This window comes from Artemia franciscana, chromosome 7, assembly GCF_032884065.1.
Source record: "Artemia franciscana chromosome 7, ASM3288406v1, whole genome shotgun sequence".
NCBI lineage: Eukaryota > Metazoa > Arthropoda > Branchiopoda > Anostraca > Artemiidae > Artemia > Artemia franciscana.
This window is the reverse complement of record NC_088869.1, coordinates 15,717,268-15,723,267: the sequence shown is the minus strand read 5'-3', so window position 1 is coordinate 15,723,267 and position 6,000 is coordinate 15,717,268.

Sequence of the window (6,000 nt, the reverse complement as noted above, 5' to 3'; positions counted from 1 at the left end):
CTAACTTGACTGTATTGTCCATACATTGTTCATACATTGTCCATAACTTCAGCCTGCTATTCCTTAAAAATTGTTTTGGACAGGAATACCTGCTACCACCGAAACGTGTTAAAGCACATAAGCAAATGAGCAGAGATCCTTGATATACTGGACCAACTTCCAATTAAATGCGGGAATGGTATAAAATGATCAAAACCATAAGAAATATAGAGAAAAAAAATCATTGACTTAACAACAATGAAAACATTCATGTTTCAGACTCTAATTTGAAAAACTGTTTCAAGGGCAACTGAAAATCCAAAATACATTCAAATTAGCAAGAAAACTTTAACTTTAGAATTACCTTCCTTGCTTTTCTTTTCCTTTTTTCTATGCTAGTTTCCTATGTATTACCGGAGGTAGCCTAACAGATGGAGGTGTACCGGAGGTGATCCCAAAATTTGGGTCTTTTTTTCGTATGTTTTCCCCATCGCTATTAAAATACTCTGTCGTTTTCTTTTCAAATCTTCTATATTTAAGGTTGATCTTAAAAACAGTTCATGATCAGAAACCAGCATTGAATCTTCTTTCTTAATTTTTCTTCATTGTTTCTTTGAAGAATTTTACTGATTCGGCAACAGACAGACCCCTACATAGATCATTAGCGTAAATGTATTGCTCTCTCTCAAAATTAGTTGGGGGCCCTCTGAAATGTAACTCTGGTAACATTCTATACCCAGAATGTTGTCATGTTACTTACAAATGCATCAAGTTTTACGGTTCTGCATATTTCGACCGTTCTGCTTATGTAGTTCTGCATAGTTCAGCAAAACATTTACTTAGTGGTTTTTTTTTATAGTTTTCTGTATATAAACAAAAAGACGACGAAATAGACACAGACAAAATGTCTTACACACAAACATTCCCGTTTTTTTTCGAATTGTCTTGACTGTCTGGAGACCAAACAAGCCATATCAGATAGATGAATATATAATAAAAAATAGGCAGTTTTGTAAATCAGGTATATATATATATATATATATATATATATATATATATATATATATATATATATATATATATATATATATATATATATATATATATATATACTAGCTGTTGGGGTGGCGCTTCGCGCCACCCCAACACCTAGTTGGTGGGGGCGCTTCGCGCCCCCCCCAAGCCCCCCCGCGCGCGTAAGTCGTTACGCGCCATAATAGTTACGCGCCATTGTAGTTGTGTCCCTATGTCCCACCTGTGAATATAGATATATATATATATATATGGTTTTAACTACGTAAAACTTGCGAATATACAACATTCTTTGCTGTCCCATTGTCTTTGCATATAAATAGATTGTCAGGTTTACCGACTCTTGAACATGCAACATATAATGGTCCATGGGAAAACAATCTGTATTCAGATCTATACCTCATGATTCTAATGATTGCCCTTGAGCTTTGTTGATGGTGATTGCTAATCGACCATTCCCTGTCCCGGTGTCCCGGTCGTCATTTACATCCCCCTGTTTCCCCCGGTGTCCCCGTTGTAGTTGTGTCCCTGTGTCCCGGTCGTCATTTATATTCCCTGTGTCCCGGGTCCCGGTCATCATTTGTATCCCGGTGTCCCGGTCTGTATATACATTCGTTTTTTAGTTTTGTTTTTCTCCTTTATTTTTTTCCTTTTTTTTTCTTTTTTAGCTTATTTAGATTTTTAGATTTTTTAGTTTTTTTTATTAGTTTTTAGTTTTTATTTCTTTTTAGTTTTTTTGTCCCGGTCGTCATTTATATCCCCCTGTTTCCCCCGGTGTCCCCGTTGTAGTTGTGTCCCTGTGTCCCGGTCGTTATTTATATTCCCTGCGTCCCGGTCGTCATTTGTATCCCGGTGTACCGGTCTGTATATACATTCGTTTTTTAGTTTTGTTTTTCTCCTTTATTTTTTTCCTTTTTTTTTCTTTTTTAGTTTATTTAGATTTTTAGATTTTTTAGTTTTTTTATTAGTTTTTAGTTTTTTTTTCTTTTTAGTTTTTTTGTAGTTTTTACCTTCTTTTTAGTTTTGTTAATTTTTTTTTTTACTTGTGTCCTGGTCGTCATTTATACTCCCTGTGTCCCGGTGCTTTGTTGATTGCTAATCGAACATTCCTTTTGTCCTGGTCGCTTTCTCTTTGAGTGTCGTCATTTATTTTTTTCTTTTTTAGTTCTTTTAGTTTTTACCTTTTTTAGTTTTTTTTTAGTTTTTAGTTTTTTTAGTTTTTTACCTTTTTTTAGTTTTTTTAGTTTTTTTAGTTTTTTAGCTTTTTTATTTTTTTTATTAGTTTTTAGTTTTTTTGTAGTTTTTGCCTTTTTTTTAGTTTTTTTAGTTTTTTAGCTTTTTTATTAGTTTTTAGTTTTTTTTGTAGTTTTTGCCTTTTTTTAGTTTTTTTAGTTTTTTAGCTTTTTTATTTTTTTTATTAGTTTTTAGTTTTTTTTGTAGTTTTTGCCTTTTTTTAGTTTTTTCAGTTTTGACGTCACCTGATCCAGTTTTTTCAGGTGACGTCACCTGATCCACGATCCACAGATCCACAGACAACTTATTTTTATATATATAGATAGTTTTTTTTTTTTTACTTATGTCCTGGTCGTCATTTATACTCCCTGTGTCCCAGTGCTTTGTTGATTGCTAATCGAACATTCCTTTTGTCCTGGTCGCTTTCTCTTTGAGTGTCGTCAACCTTTATTTTAGCTTATTTTTCAGTTTTTTCCTTTTTTTTAGTTTTTTTTTATTTTTTATTTTTTTTAGTTTTTTACCTTTTTTTAGTTTTTTTAGTTTTTTTAGTTTTTTAGCTTTTTTACTTTTTTTATTAGTTTTTAGTTTTTTTTTGTAGTTTTTGCCTTTTTTTAGTTTTTTCAGTTTTTTTTTAGTTTTTTATTGGTTTTTACCTTTATAGTTTTTTTAGTTTTTTAGCTTTTTTATTTTTTTTATTAGTTTTTAGTTTTTTTTGTAGTTTTTGCCTTTTTTTAGTTTTTTCAGTTTTGACGTCACCTAATCCAGTTTTTTCAGGTGACGTCACCTGACACATCCATCCATCCATCCACAGACAACTTATTTTTATATATATAGAAGATAGATAGAAGATATATCTATATATATAAAAATAAGTTGTCTGTGTGTGGATCTGTGGATCAGGTGACGTCATGTTTGTCCGCATATGACGTCTGAATTATTTCACACTAATACAAAAGAAGAAAAAAACTAAAAAAGGTAAAAACTACAAAAAAACTAAAAAGAAAAAAAAACTAAAAAAGCTAAAAAACTAAAAAAAACTAAAAAAAGGTAAAAATCTAATAACTAAAAAAAAACTGAAAAAAATAAAAAAAGGCAAAAACTACAAAAAAATAAAAACTAATAAAAAAACTAAAAAAGCTAAAAAACTAAAAAAACTAAAAAAAACTAAAAAAAGGTAAAAAACTAAAAAAAACTAAAAACTAAAAAAGAAAAAAACTAAAAAAAAGGAAAAAACTAAAAAATAAAAGAGAAAAAGAAAACTAAAAAAATATGAATAAATATATATAAAAATAAGTTGTTTGTGGGTTATGCCTGTCTGTCTGTCTGTCGAGTGACGTCGTGTTTGTCCGCATATGACGTCTGAATTATTTCACACTAATACAAAAGAAGAAAAAAAACTAAAAAAGGTAAAAACTACAAAAAAAACTAAAAAGAAAAAAAACTAAAAAAGCTAAAAAACTAAAAAAAACTAAAAAAGGTAAAAAACTAAAAACTAAAAAAAACTGAAAAAACTAAAAAAAGGCAAAAACTAAAAAAAAACTAAAAACTAATAAAAAAACTAAAAAAGCTAAAAAACTAAAAAAACTAAAAAAACTAAAAAAAGGTAAAAAACAAAAAAAAACTAAAAACTAAAAAAAAAAAACTAAAAAAAAGGAAAAAACTGAAAAATAAGAGAAAAAGAAAACTAAAAAAATATTAATAAATATAAAAAATATAAATATAAATATAATATAAATTAGCAATCAACAAAGCACCGAGACACAAATGACGACCGGGACACAGGGAGTATAAATGACGACCAGGACATAAGTAAAAAAAAAAAACTAAAAAAACTAAAAAAATGGTAAAAACTACAAAAAAACTAAAAACTAATAAAAAAACTAAAAAATCTAAAAATCTAAATAAACTAAAAAAGAAAAAAAAGAAAAAAGGAAAAAAATAAAGGAGAAAAACAAAACTAAAAAACGAATGTATATACAGACCGGGACACCGGGATACAAATGACGACCGGGACACAGGGAATATAAATGACGACCGGGACACAGGGACACAACTACAATGGGGACGCCGGGGGGCACAGGGGGATATAAATGACGACCGGGACACAAGGAATATAAATGACGCCCGGGACACTCAAAGAGAAATCACAGACTGGAACACCGGGACACAAATGACGACCGGGACACAGGGAATATAAATGTCGACCGGGACACAGGGACATAACTACAAAGGGGACGCCGGGGTGCACAGGGGGATATATAAATGACGATGGCGACTCAGGGAATGGTCGATTAGCAATCACCATCAACAAAGCTCAAGGGCAATCATTAGAATCATGAGGTATAGATCTGAATACGGATTGTTTTCCCATGGACCATTATATGTTGCATGTTCAAGAGTCGGTAAACCTGACAATCTATTTATATGAACAGACAATGGGACAGCAAAGAATGTTGTATATTCGCAAGTTTTACGTAGTTAAAAACATTATATATATCTATCTATATTCACAGGTGGGACATAGGGACACAACTACAATGGCGCGTAACTAATATGGCGCGTAACGACTTACGCGCGCGGGGGGGCTTGGGGGGGGGGCGCGAAGCGCCCCCACCAACTAGGTATTGGGGTGGCGCGAAGCGCCACCCCAACAGCTAGTATATATATATATATATATATATATATATATATATATATATATATATATATATATATATATATATATATATATAACACGTGGGCTAAATAAATAGCTTCGGACCCTTACCCCTGGGGCTACCTGGCTCATCTTGTCTCTAGAAGCATAATTTTTTCACATGATCATTCCAAGTGTAATGCTAAACTCATAATTTTTATCCAATGTCATTGGGGGAGGATGTCTGGTTCAAAAAGAATATGGGAGGTGCCTCGCTGCTTCCGACCTCTTTAAACCTTGAATACACACTAAAACTTTAGATTCTGATTGAATGAACCTCTTCTAAGTTTCTACGACCATAATTTCAATACGAAAAAAGACAAGAGAGACAAATCGCTTTTGTCTATGTCAAAGCTACCACGCTGTCTTTCAAAGTGCTGAATTTATTCACTATCCTTTCGAGCACCCGTTCTAGTATAGAGATCTTTCACCTTTAATAAACCAAAATTTTTAAAGCAACTTTTTAAGGCGATGCGGTACCTTGGAGAATCACTCTATCTCGTCTGTTAAAAACTTTTTAAGTTATTGTGGCCAAGCTACTTAGAACTGATCGGGAGGTGTTGCCATAGCATATAAAGCTTGGATAAGTGATCCGAGTAAACGATTGAAAACTGAAAGCTGAGGCCTGCTTTCTCGGGAACCTTAAAAAGCCATTTAAATTCTCTCGTTTTGTGCCCAAAATCGAGATATTCAGTTTTAATAAAACTTATATCATCAGAAAGAGTGAATTCTGGTTTTCTCGATGAAACAAAGCAGAATTATCTTTTTAAGTTTAAGAAAGAGGAGTCCCTAAACATATTCTAGTAAAGCTTAAAAACTCGAAAGTCGGTTCAAAAAATTTGGACACACTGGGAGTTCCCTGTGGTGCCACTCGCTTTGATATACAAACTCGCAGACAAACGGAAAATCAGATGTTTTCATTCAAATTTCACAGTCAAACCACAATTTTTCGATATTTTTGAACAATAGCTAGTCCCCTGGGAGAATTTGCTAGTGAGCCCTTTGTCTTTGAGACAGTCACCCCTTTTGAAAAAATTATTGGACATTTTAATTATACTGAA